The following is a 14,656-nucleotide window of genomic DNA, read 5'->3' as shown; positions in this document are numbered from 1 at the left end:
CGGCAAGTCGGAGGCCCATGTCATTTCAAATCCAGCTTAACCTTGGGGAAAAAACTAAAAAATGGAAAGAAATAAAAGAAAAACCCGCTGAAAAGAAAATCACATAACTAATGCAGTATGTTCCAGTAAGCTATGTGTAAAATGTGTAATATGTCAAATTAAGTCAAGTCATGATTAAAGGTACTGTAGTTCCCCCCAAAACAAATTTCTGTCATCATTTACCAATGGTCCCGATTGACTTCTATTGTATGAAGAAAAGTCATTGAGGACGAACAGTTTTCTGGCTGTTGGCGAGGCTGTCTGGACGGTGTCGGGAGCGATTGAGAAATTTAGAATATACTGTAAGTTTGATGTGGAAAAAGTTTTGTAAGCATAATGAGAATTCTGTTATCACCCTCTTTACTTTCCAAACCTGTTCGACTGTATAATGTGTAAACCGTATAAACACACCCTAAAAAAGGCTGGGTTAAAACAACCCAATTTGGGCTATTTTGGTAACCCAACGTTGGGTCAAATATGGACAAACCCAGCGTTGGGTTATTTTAACCCAACCATTTGGGTTAAATCTTTGACCCAACATGCTGGGTTGTTTTATTTACATCAACTATTACATTGCTGTTTTAAAACAAACCCAAAATGTTTGAAAATAATAATAATAAAATCACAGAATTACTTGAGGCACTAGTAAGAGTCAAAAGTTGAAGTTTTACTAAGGATCGAAATGCAAGACAAAAGGAATTCATAAAAACTTGCAATATTTTAATGCTCAATGAACAATAAAAGGCATATAAAACACTTCAATGCAATTTATGTTTATACATATTAAGAAAATATTATTATATTATTTATATTAAGAATATAAACATCAATAAATTACATAAGTTTAGATTTTAACACATACGTAAAGTCGCACAAGAAAATATAAATAATTTGACAACTTTCCACTTCGAAACTAATGCAAGTAAAATGCTTTAGGGCAATTCCAGCATTAAGGATGTGACAAAAACACTCAGAGAATGTATTTGTTACCAATATACTGAACCATTTATTTTTATTTTACTAAACCCTTGTTGATAGAACTGCACGAATATGATAAAATATCAGTTTATGCACAAGTTTCTATTTTAAAGAAAGGAAATAAACAAGCGTTATGGATGTGAAAAAGGGACACCGTATTCGGGAGGCAAAAAACTTTGCAGGATTTCTGTGAACTAAAATGTACAAACCTGAAGCAATAATACCTTAAATTGAAGAGAGACCTCACACAAGTAATTGAACCACCACTTGTTGATAAGGTGCAGTTAGTACAGTAAAACCTTTGGTAAAAACATTTTTTTGTATAATGTATAATGTTTTGTGTAAATTACACATTTGTTTCTTCTATAAAGAGACAAGAAAAGAAACAAGAGAAGAATGTAAGGAAACTGGCCTACCCATAGCACAATGGATTATAATGTATTATAATAAACATATAAAGAAGTACATTAACATTTTACCTAAATAAAGTTTACCTTTAAGCTTGGAATCAGGACATCCAAGTCCCAGTCTACTTTTCCCTGAATAGAATGTTCCATTAATATTAGCTGTTATCCTGCACCCTGTCAGTGGGGGGGAGGGGGGGAGTAGAAGAGTGGGATCTAGTACAGAAAGTGAAATGCAGTCTTAAAAAATAAATTACAAATTATAAACGTTAACACAACTAATTAACTAATTCTACACAATCGGGAATACGTAGAAGAATAAAAATACCAACAATTGTTCTTCTCCTATACCCAAAATTGATTGTATCGCACGGTTAACCACTAACCTTATAAGAGCCAGCGGCTATTCCCGAAGCAATAGAGCTGCTCTCAGCGGAGCCACGACCGCTGATAGCCGGAAGCTCACACCTCCGACAGCGTCTTGACAAAATCTCAAAGAAGCGTTATGTTTATATATAAATCATTATTTGAGTTCTTATCAACTACATTCTCGTCTTAAAACTACGTTCCGTCACCAAACATTAGTGGTATTTAAAAAAAAAATGAGCTAGATGTTTGCTTTTTACATGACGCTCTCTTGTGTCGACCTTAAACTAATATCAAGTTGCGTAAGTTACTGAACTAAATGACTCACACGAGTCAGTAATTTCAAAGGGAAATGTTGACCAAAAAGGAAGTTTAAGTGATTTAAAAGCTGTAAATTAGAACAACATGGGCATAACGTAGCAGACTAGCTAACGAAGCTAGATAGTAGCGTTACTTTTCAAACCTAATGCGAACAGCTGAATTTTGCATACCTTTGCATTTTTTGATGTACAGTAATAGTTTTATACATTAAAAACTCATAAAACATACCTTTTATTCTCCGAATAACAGCTTTCCGAGATGAGGTGGATCAAAATGAGGTAGAGTTTGTCTGATGCGTCGAGGAGTGGAAGGGGTTTACTCTCTCAACTGTCACTCAATTGGACCCGACTGATAACCCAGCGTTTGGGTTACTCAAAAAATGACCCAACACTAAGAAAATAACCCAACAAAATGACCCGACACTAAGAAAATAACCCAACAAAATGACCCAACATTTTTTAGAGTGTACGGTACCTTTAATCATGACTTGACTTAATTTGACATATTACACATTTTACACATAGCTTCCTGCAACATACTGCATTAGTTATGTGATTTTCTTTTCAGCGGGTTTTTCTTTAATTTCTATGCATTTTTTGTTTTTCCACAAGGTTAAGCTGGATTTGAGATGAGACGGGCTTCCGACTTGCCGTAGAGCGCGCAAACCCAGAAGACTTGGGGCTATGTATATTAGCTAATACGTTTGCATTTTGAGTGACGTGTGACGTAAACTTAACGTCGATCGGCGCCCGGCGTTACTTAAACGCGTGGCGGCGTATGACGTTAATTTAGCGCCAGACGGTGCTTATTTAACGCCTGGCGGCGTTAAGAAATCGGCGATCCAAAGCACGCGAATTGTGATACTGTTGGCTTTCGATAGTTGGCTTTCGATACACTAGAGCGCATGATCAGACGCGCATGCTCTCCGCTTTATTTTATTTTCTCAGTTCGCCTCTGTCCTCCCGTACGCGGAAGTCTGTGGACATGACGCATACTATCAGATGGGGACCGTGAAATAAAAACAAAAACATCTCCTTTTACACTCACCGAAAGACGAGGTGAGTGAAAATTTGCAGCGGTCGCGTTGAAGCGCGTGCGAGACTCAACAATTCCCCCCGTGACAGTTTCTCACCAGAATGTCAATTTGAGAAAACACGGTCTTTAAATCTGCGGACTGATATGTGTCTCCCTGTGTTTGTACACCAAACTACATCGAGGCTTCGACACGTACACGTTCATTGCAGAAGTCAGGGATGACAATGAGAGATTGTGTTTTATTGTATGAATACCATAAATGATGCAGACAGTAAGAGTCGTAGTCGATTCAGCGTTTGAGGTATAACAGCATTCGTCTGGTCTTTGTCACGTTACGGTGTCTCTGAGTTATATTACCAGGAACGGATACTGTCTGTATGTTGTTGAGATGTAAGCGCCCTAAAATTGAAATCGAAATGGTTTGCAGATGCCGTCGTTCTTGTCAACAACGGCGACCGCATTGTTGTCAGTCAAAGATGTGCACAAAGAGAGAGAGACGAGTGGTTAAGCACCACAGTATATCGAGCGCTTGGTTGCAGTAGGATGGATGCACGCCGATATTATTGCGTCCTTTAAACATTTACTTGTATTTTATTCTAACTTTACTACCTAGTTGCTTCAGGAGGATCTGTGTGACCGCGTGATGTCATTCACATTCACGGTTTTATGCGCGGTTTCTTTCGCATTTGATAAAAAATCGCTGCAAATGTTGGCCACGACAGAGATTTCACTTCAGGGTTGAATGCGGTAAGCGCGATATTTTTGGTCTTTAGTCTTCATGTATTGTATTTCTATTACGCTCTTTGATATTATTTCGTATATGTTACGTAGTTTGTCACTTATTTGTCCTTTCACAGACTTGTTAAATCCACCGTCTTGTCACTTTTCTGTAATGTCGTTGTCATCTTGACAACCAATGATTGATGTGAGAGGACGTGCTTCAAGAATGCGCGAGTTATTGTGTTATGTGCTGTGTTTTATAGATAAGGAAACCATTTTAAAGGGTCTGTCGAGCAAGGATTATATCAAAGTTTGGCTATCTTCCATGTTGTGAAATCTCCGGTTTGCGTGTGTGTTTATGGTTATCAGTTGCGTGTGTCAGGCTGTTGCTTGTCTGCAGGGTCCACAGCTTTATTCAAACTGTAAATGATGATGAGGTAGATGTTCAGGGTTGTTTTAAAGAGAATGGAAATACACCCTCATGTCATTTCCAACCTGTATGACTTTCTGTCTTCTGCAGACCATAAAAGAAGATATTTTGAAGAATGTGAGCAACCAAACAAACAAAGTTGGCTCCCATTGACTTACATTGTATGGCCACAAAACCACATTTCTCATCTTCTTTTGTGTTCCTTATGAGAGTCATATGCACGTTTTGAATGTCATGAGGGTTAATAAATGTATCAGACTTATCTAAAGCTTGATCTGTTGCTGAAAGAATCAAACCATAAACAAAACAACTGGATAAAAACATGAATAATGAATGAAAAGGCAACCACATGTGTTGTGGAGTGTGAATGGAAATCAAATTGGCATGCTTCTCTAATGTGAGAAACGGTGAGATGGCATTTTCTCCATCAGGAATTGATCGTCTTGGGAAATGTGGGCGTTACATACCGGAATGGAAGAAGGTCTGTAGTGGGAGATCATGTCATCATCTAATCTGACACAGTTCGGCCTCCATATGCTTTACAGCTGATAACAGAACTCAGAAATATCATTTAAAGTGATAGTTCACCCAAAAAAGAAAATTCTTTCATCATTTACTCATCCTTTTGTCATTTCAAACCTGCCTGACTTTCTTCTGCAGAACACGTCTGTTTTTAAAGACATCTGAAGTCTGTTTATTGAGCACATTCATATTTGTGCTTAAATGTACTTTATGCATTTCAAAGAGCTTAACTTTCACTTCAACATTAGCCAAGAGACAGTCCAGGGTGTCCGCGGGGTCTTAAAAAGTATTAAAGGTTGATAAATTAATTTTAGAGAAAATCAAGGTCATTAAAAAGTCTTAAATGCCATTTTCCAAGGTGTAAAATTGTGTATCATCTTTTCATATATGTCCGAGAGGTCATATGCTAAAGTTTGTATGAATTTAATCATTGTGTTGGCGAAAAGTGGAAAGTCCAATTAGACCCGGTTGTTAAACAACATCATTGACTAATGGGGAAATGCAAGTTTTTTTTGCAAATGGTAGGAAGATAAAGAGTTGAAACCATGGCTGAGGGCCGTCTCTGGGAATAACTGTGAGGTGTACTGCTCTGTGTGTCAGAAGGCAATTAGCGTAGCCTCGATTCTCTTTCTTATAAACCTTGCATTGGGTTAGTCACGCAATTCATTCTCTTGTGCTTCGTTCCCACTCTTCTGAATTTTGTTGCATTAATAAGGAGTTATCACAAACTAAGACTGTTTCGTCAGCCTGATCTCATTGTTTATATGTATGCATTTGTACGCAAAGTTTACAAGCTCAAAACATACATTTTTGTAGGTTTTAATTGATACTGAAATGTTAAATTTGGACGTAATTACAACGTAAAAATTGCTACGTATTTTCTTGCCAAAAAAACTAAAACATTAACAAAGCTTGTATCTCATTAAGACATTTGTATCCGGGCCTTTCAACAATTGAATCGATAAGCGATTACCCCCAAGCCTAAACCTAACTTACTCATTTTACAGCGAAGATAAAAAGATGTAAAATCTAATAGCTTGAAATATGCAGGAAAAATTACCATTGTAGTACCAATATTGCATAACAAATATATTTTATAGTCCCAAATCCTACTTCTACCTTTAAACCTAACCAAAAATATAAACATTATAAAAGAAACATAGCACTCAATCAAAAAATTTTTGCGATGCGTTGCAGTCGCAGTCCTCTCTGGTGGAGTACAACAATTTTGTGCGAGAAACAGTACAGAAATTAAGTCTTGTTGTTAATCGCTGAAAATATCCAAAATATTATCCTGATCCACTCCATGAGAGCTCACATTTCTCCTACAAACACACCTCGAAAAAACAAACATGGCATGTTGCAATCTGTGACGAAGGAGGCGAGAGCCAATAAGCATTCGAGTTTCCTGCCGTAAAACATGCCGTAGCTATGTGACGGTGCCGGCGGCAACTTTTGATTTTGTGACGAGCGTGTTAGCCACTCGGATCTGAAGCTAGTGTGTGATAGACAGTTACTCTACCAATCATCATTTGCTATTTAACATGAAATTACATCAATTTATGTCTTTCATTTACATTGGTTACATTTGTATTATTTCAGCCACATTGCTTTCTCAATTTTGGTATCACATTGTAAAAAAAATCTGTTTAAATTAACGGCAGCAGTTTGCAAGTAAATTACTGTAAATTTACATTTATTTAATTTACTGGCAACAGTTTGTTCAAAGATAAATGAACATTAAACATGAACAAGTCGTTACCTTTACAGAAAAAAAACGATAACAAAACAGCTTCATGCAAAGAATTCTGGGAGCCAAAATCAGAAGAAAAAAACTGAAAGGTTGATGAGGATTTCTGGTTCCCAGAATGCTTTGCATGAGTATTTTATTTTATAGTTTTTTTCTGTAAAGATAAATACTTTTTAATGTTTAATGTGAATTTATCGTTTGCCAAAACAACATTTTAAACATAAATCTACAGTAAATTACTGGCAACTAGCTGCATAACTACAGCAAAATAATTTACAGGGCAGCTTTTAAAAACCCCTATCAATCGACCGCTATTGCTACATGATTTTCACCTTTCTTATATACAGTACAGTACATACTTTAAAGGAGGGAGCCTAGCTACAGATGGAAATATAATACAGATTAAGGGTTAAAGGAGTAGTTCACCTTCAAATAGAAACATTTTGTCATCATTTGTCATTTCAAACCTGTATGACTTAAAACGATATTTTGAACATCACTATTCACTTTTATTGTATGGACACAAAATCAACGTGAATGCGTAGAATTTTGTTTGTGAATAAAAAACGTACAATGCAAAATAGAAAAATAACAGTAAGATCTATAGCAATTTTTTAAGGGCTGGTTAAGGGACCCCCCAAGAGCTTTGACACAATTGGAACACTGCTCATGGCCCTCGTCCCGCTCTGCTTGTCAAAATCTCAAAATTATACCTAAACAGTTTCAACAAATGAAATTTCCTAAATCACAGTTAATAAGCTCTCCCTATTTTTCTCAACCCGTTAAAATCAAAGACTAGAACGGACCGTATGATAATAACAAAATATGTAATTTTAGAGCCATTGTCTTCATAGTGTGGTTCATTCCCCCAGAAACAGGAACATTAACTTTTGGTCTTGTTAATACAGCAAAGACAAACCACTAATCGATACTGTGTTATTTACAGATGGGAGAACATTTACCTGTTTTGACTTATTCAGACTTATACGCTTTGATACTTACATTTATGACAGGATTCATTAGATGTCCTGTGTCTTCACTACCTCTGACACTTTCTTCCCACTTTCATGGGCTGTGTTTAGAAGATACATGCATACTGCTTCAGCACTATATACTCTAATTGATATAGGGTGCACAATATGCAACTTTTCTGTGTGTATGGAAAACCTGGCAGATGTTACATTGACGCGCTACTTTGCAATTCAATTTGACCTTCTCTTTTCATAGTTAGGAATGAATAACACAGTAAGCAGTATACAATGCAAAGTTTTCCATATAGCCTACTACTGTTTCATTTTAAACATCGTCTTGGACTTGAATATTAATTACCCAAATAGAATAATGTGGAACCTGGAGCTGCTGAACCACTTTTTTTACTTATTCTAAAAACTAAACTGAATGTATTTGTTATGATAGGGGCCTTTTCATTCAGTGTGTCATTAATGAAGTTGTATATAGCAAAGTAAACAAACATGATGCTATTTATATCATTTTTATTACTGCACAGAAAACAAGAGACCAAGGAGAAATGGAAGTCTTGGGGAGTTAATCTATCCACTAGTTTCAGTCATTAGTGGGTGTAGCTAAAGTGGTTGTCTGTATTCAAAGTAATTATTTCTGTTAGTGTGGCATTGACAGACATTGATCTGAATGTGTGGAACAGCACGCTCTTATAGGCTTGTCGTCCTTCAGAAAGTAGATTTGTTGATATTTTCAACCCATTAACAAGTCACCCCATGAAGAGAAGAATCTATAATGTATGGGGTTCTTGAGACATCACAACATCAACACATCTCATGCATTATTATCTCTGGCTTCTCTATCTGCCCTCCGTGTACGTTTTCTTTTTAACTGGCAATGTATAAAACCAGTGTTTTGGTCCTTTAACAAGTGGGCGGTCTTTAAGGAATCCGAATGCAGTAATGTTTACACCATGGATTGTAATGGGCTCACATGCGTGACTATCGCGTAATATCAGAATGTTTTGGAGCACATTTACAAAACACCTTAACTTTTCACCATTCACTGATACGTTTACAAATACCAGGTGTAAACAGCCCAGAGTATTGTTCTAATATCATAAGTAGTGCAGAACTGTTGTGTTTCATAAGCCAAGACATTATTCAAAACATGACAGCATGCGTTTGATATTTAAATAGACAAATTATTTTCACATCCGCTCATATTTTTGTGATTTTCTGAGATTCTAAAGAGGAAAAACTTGTTGTCTAGTAACCGAATGTGTCACTCTTTCCTAGTGTATATCTTTTGTTACACTGGATTGAAATACTAGGCCTTTTTACAATCAGACAAAAGTAAAAAACAAAAAGGCTGTAAATCATTCTTCATCAGAAGGCAGACGGGATGTGTCATTTGGGTAAATAAAATAAAATTCAAAGCACAGTCAAAACTATTTTCTCCAACATTTCTTTAGCTGGAGCAGAGCTATCTGAGTGGAATATTATGTTAAAAATATTAGTTAATATCTGGAGCTGGAGGAAGGTAAGGACATCATCACACAATGGGATATTATATCCAGAGATCAGTTTATAGAAAGTAGAATCCTAGCCGTTGCTTGCTGTAATGAATCATGAATAATAAAAGTGACTTCTAAGAAGTGTATTAATCGTGTTTAACACAGCTGTCAAGACTCTATCTGCTGAAACTCGGCTTGTTAGATATTAGTAAAGACAAAGAATGCGTTTTTTATAAATGATCAAAAAACCAAGAACCTTTTTCATCTTATATTCTTTGGGGACAGAATCATTTAGCTCTTTTCCAAGACATAAACTTACTTTTTATTTTTCCAAATTAATAAATAAAAATATGCAGTAAAAACATGGTGACATTTCCTGTTTTTAAAGTTTTAATATGCATTGCAGTCTTTGAAATGGGACTTGCATCAACCTGCAACAAATGAAATCTAATAGACCATGGGGTTAACTTTATACTGTATATATATATATCTGGACAAGTGCTGTTTATGTCTAGTCCTAGTCTAGTAGCAAACACCTCTTATAAAATGACTTTTAATGACTGAAAGCAGCTCCATGTTAACTAATCACAATTAAAGTTTCTCATAATTTTTTAGACATATCAAAGTAAAAAATATATCATTCATAAGTGGAATTAATGATTTTAATGTTTTTTCTTCAATTATTTAATGTTAAATTGTGAAGGAATAGAGGGAAAGCCCATGATTTAAATCGAATGTTACTTCAAACTTAAAGGTTCATGTTTATAGACGGTTTCGTCGGATGCACGCGTTGGTCCGAAGTTAACTTCCTGTCTGTGTTTTGTTATGATATAACAAATTATTTTATAATATTTATATCATATTTTTAATTTATAATAATATTTATTTATATTATTATTTTATTGTGTAATAATTGCATTCAATTAAAAATTCTCAACAATTGTTGATTCTTTGTGAAAGGGCTATCCGAAGTTAAGTTTGGGGCCATATACCGTTTATGTTGTTGCCGCTGAAACCATCTATACCATTGAACAACCCGCATGTATGAATGTCGTCTGAATAATGCTGCACATCTGATTCACAGTGTGGGCTTTGCGCAAGGTAGTTTACTCAATTCACTCAAGGATATTTTTCAAGTTACATTACAGGCAGTAATCTTACCAGTTTTGGAATCCTAAACATATTGAGTATAGTTTTTGAATAACAAAAATTGGTTCTTGCCATGAGAATTTGTGAAAATGTGCTTTATTTTTCCCTCCACTGGCTGTTTCTATCCTAAAAACACAAACAGTGGAAGAAGAAAGCTCATGAAGGCTGTTAATGACCAGGATACAGACTGTCACATACACTTTACCGCACACATATCGCACATACTGCAAGGGGCTGTGTCCACCAAGGCGCATTTACGCGGCAGAAAGCAAAGTTGAGCATTTTTCAACTCAGGGCGCCTGGTCAAACGCCGGCGCTGATCGTGGGAAAAACGCATAGCTCCAGCGCTGAGCGGAAAAAAGTCAACTGATGGCTTTTTTTAAAAGCGCACCGTTACCGTTGAAAACAATTGAAAAAACACGCCGGCGCAGCCGTAAACGCCTTGGTGGACACACGGCTTAAGAGTACATTAGGCAGTTTGTGCTGTTTTATTATGACGTTTGAACACCATGTCCCCAATGGCTTGTATGAGTTAGACCAGGCAGATTATTTGCTTTGTGCACTTCAGACTCTGAATCAGAACATTCAGAAACAGAAAAGGAGTTTTAAAAGAGATGGAGAGTACAGCTCTATGGGTGTCTTGAAGAAAATAAATTATAGTCCACTTATGAAATGATTAACTGAGTTACTGTTCAGTTATTATCACTTATGTGCTTATGATAATAGCCCAAGCATGATTAGTATGTTCAGAAATAACACCAACAAGTGCTGTTTGCATAATTAAACATGATCACATAATCACAACTGTGCTGATATTTAATGTGTATGTGTGATATTGCTTTTATAAAATTGTTTATTTAAAGTCCAATTGAAATAAAAAATTACAATGCAAATATTGCAGCGTTTATTGTAAATAGTTTATCAATGTGGATAATAATCTACATTGGATTATTTTTATAATTTATTTGCCCTAATAATCTTAAATTTAAATCCGTAAATTCCGGAACTTCCTTCCTGTTATGATTATCCATCTTTGATGATGTATGTTAGATATTGGGTGCTTCTCAATATGCCTCCTGGTTCCCTCACTCCTCCGTCCTACATCCTATAACCTGGAAACCGATGGAGTTTAGCAATCTTAAAGAACATCTCTATTCTCTAATAGCAACGAGAGGAGTCGAGGAGAGAGGAGGCTTTCTGAGGACTCATGAGCGAGGATACGCAGCGGTTTCCTTTGCCAAAGTGTTTTATCGACTAAACCTGATGCGCGTATAAATTCTCCTCCCCCTGCACATCATCACATTTTTAGATCATACATAAACACGCATAAATGTGATAATTACGCTTTTATTTAGGTAAATGTAGAACTATTTCAGACAGTATAGTTAATATTCATATAGATCATACATTAATATAGTTCATATTTATAAATAACATATATTTTACATATTTAATATACATCTTTGACCACTTTAAGCATGTTATTATTTAGGATTATATAATTTGCCAAAAGTATATAGTTTACTATTTTTTTCATCTTGTTGTATTTTTGAAATTATAACAAAATATAATACATTTCCATAACAAATTGTCATAAAATTTACATTCAAAGATAATAATATTTGAAGGGGCCTAGACACAGAATAATAAGAAAAAACTAAATACAAAAAAATATACGGACAAAATGTAAATACTAAATGTATTTTAAATAAAATAAACAATTCAATATTTTAACCATCCACATTATTAAATATAATACATACATGGGGGAAGATATCATAATAATGAATATTTATTAATATTTATTAATAATTATACAGATTTTTATTCTTTGTTTTTGACAGTGTTTTAAGGGTTAATTTAATTTTTTATATTTTTATGTGCAATGTGTAGAGTCATCATAAACTGACGGTGAAATGATGCTAGAGAGAGCGAGGATATGACATTTCACTTCTTTTAATTCCTCCGTTCGAGGAAAGGAAACTAGGATGAATAAGAATTGAGAAGCATCAATTGAGTCTTGCATTGAGAGTACATACAGCCGTGTAAAAATTAAGAGACCACTCCAGTTTTGCCTTTCATCAGCATTTCGTCATGTATTGTGACGTTTTCAGTCCAATGTCTGTTGAATTTCAACAAAAACAAACCTCAGGAATGAAGTCACCCAACAGCAATGCAAAAGACAAAAAACGCTAGTTCTATCACATATTAATTTTTATGTTTTTTATTTAAAAACATTTGTATTGTGTTAAAATAAATGTGAAGGTTGATCAGACCTGGGTTTTTGTCGCATCTGGCAGCCCATGCTGTGTCCATCGGCCTCAACCACAGCCAGTGCCTTCTTCTTTCCTCACCACTGGCCAGTTCTTGATTATCCTCTACTGGAGCTGTCCTCTGAACCCCACTTCCTGTGTCAATTAGCTCATCCAGATTAGTGGCTGCAGCCTCAACAACACTTGCTTTGCTGGTAGCTCGGTGGCATCAGACCTCAATGCAACCATACGCGCCAACCCGTTGGCTAAGGCTGTTCTAGCCCCACTGGCACCGTTAATTATAATAGAATAAAAACTGTATTTAAAAATGCCAATATCTAATGTTTTCATGTTCATGTCTTCTTTCTATTCTTATGATCTCCTTCTCTGTGTAGTGAAGCAGCGATCCTGATCTATCGGTCAAGTTAGCTAGAACTTGTGTGTGTGTGTATATCATGTGTTTGCGTATATCTTGTATGTGCTCGCATGATGCATATACGCGATCATGTTAACAGCAGAAACGTATTAAACTCCGTATGATATCATTCGAAACTGTAAAGGGTTTACATTTATTTGCGTAGATCCAAAAGGATGCACTTTCTGGCATCTGTGAACTGTTTCTCTACGTTAGCAGTGGCGCTTCAGGTGCGCGTGTGATAAGACGTTATGTGAGTCATGTTGTGCTTTTTATGCTGCCATTTACGGTATTTTCAATGCATCCGACACTATAATCCCTGAACCTTCTAAAGAGCAACACAATACGTTTTTAAGTGGTCACAACGGACTTACAAAACCTATTTTGGATTTAACACCTGTTATAACTCACAGGTTACATACAAGAAAATGTGCACTCCCAAATATATTTTGATGTCACACAGGTTAAGTTTAGGGACCATATGCAACTAAAATTGTCACAATTGACTGGTTTCACACATCGGACCTTGTGATAATATTTATAGCTCACATAGGTTGACGGCCCATGTATATTTATAGTTGTCTTTCACATAGACAGATGTGTGAGTTAAGCAGTAGAATAACATTGACTTTCCTGGATTCTTTTATATTATGTTTGATAGAAATATTCCACCCAAAACCAGCTTGTTCTCTGTTTACATTTGAAAAAGTTGAAACTTCCAGAATTCACAAAAGGGAAACTTTCTTAACTTTCTCCCAGTGTCTTGGCATTACATTTATTTTACTGCTTGTTAAAAAATGTTAGGTCTTTTTTATTGTATCAATTGTATATGTAATTATGTATACATTGTAAACAATTTCTGTGTTTTTCTTCCTTGCAAACACTGTTTATGGTGCTGGTCTTGTTGTGGCAACCATAGTGAACTTTTGTTTATTTAAAATAGGAAATTCTAGGTTGTGATGCACTGAAATAAAAATTCTTTGCCTAAGCCTGAAAAATAAGGATACACTTTGCCGAAGGCCAAATACCAAACACTTTGGCATTTCTTCTATATATTTAGCCAATTGTTTCCTTATTGCACATACTGGATGATCAAAATGGGTTTTTATATTCTTACTTTTCAATATATTACAATTGAACTTAAAAAGATTAGTGTCGTTACAAAAGATGCATTCTATCTAAAAGTGAATGCTCACCCAGACCTGCCTGAAACGCCTCGTGTAACCACACCCTCCAAATCTAAGTCAGTTAGTGGTATGATTTGTCAAAGACCGCCCAGGTGTATACACAAGTAAGGTGGGTGTATACCAGTCAGTGTATCTGTTTTAGAACCTGATGTTCCAAATATGTTAAGAGGCATTACATTTCTGTCACACGTTTGCAGTATTCCACCAATCCCTATGCACTGGTTGACTGGCCAATCGTAGTACACCTGGCTTTTCAGGACGATGAGCTTTGTGAAAAATCTGCCCGTTTCAGAGAGGCGGGGCAAAGATGAGATACAAACAAACACGGTATGTGGAAAATTCAACATTTATTACAATATTACAATATTCATTTTAGGATTGTCATATGACCCCTTGAAAATATAAAATTGTGCAAACCAATATATTTCGCCATATTTCCCATATTTGGCCAAACATGCTTTTTTGCTATTTGCGGCCGAATAATTTTGGTTTCCGAACACTCGGTGCATCCATAATTCTAGGAAATATATTTTATTTCAGCGCATGATGAGAGATTAATAATCGTGGTAATCGCAACACTTTCTTACCTAATCCTACTCATCTCCCACTTGA

General features: G+C 35.7%; 1 protein-coding gene across 3 annotated transcripts in view; it reads left to right on the top strand.

The window, feature by feature from the left end:
• The first annotated feature begins 2,962 nt into the window (after positions 1–2,962).
• Positions 2,963–14,656, top strand: part of marchf8 (membrane-associated ring finger (C3HC4) 8) — a 90,103-nt gene continuing 78,409 nt past the window's right edge. The window contains exon 1 of one of the 3 annotated variants that reach the window (XM_056760267.1): positions 2,963–3,166. The gene's annotated coding sequence lies outside the window, so the exon portion shown is untranslated. Of the gene's footprint in view, positions 3,167–3,373; positions 3,891–14,656 lie in introns of those variants that run through there. The other 2 variants (XM_056760265.1, XM_056760266.1) reach the window with 2 other exon arrangements.

The sequence above is a fragment of the Triplophysa dalaica genome, chromosome 11 (assembly GCF_015846415.1).
Source record: "Triplophysa dalaica isolate WHDGS20190420 chromosome 11, ASM1584641v1, whole genome shotgun sequence".
In the NCBI taxonomy this organism is placed as follows: Eukaryota; Metazoa; Chordata; class Actinopteri; order Cypriniformes; family Nemacheilidae; genus Triplophysa; species Triplophysa dalaica.
Note: the sequence above shows the minus strand (reverse complement) of the source record. Positions and strands in the feature narration are given on the sequence as shown.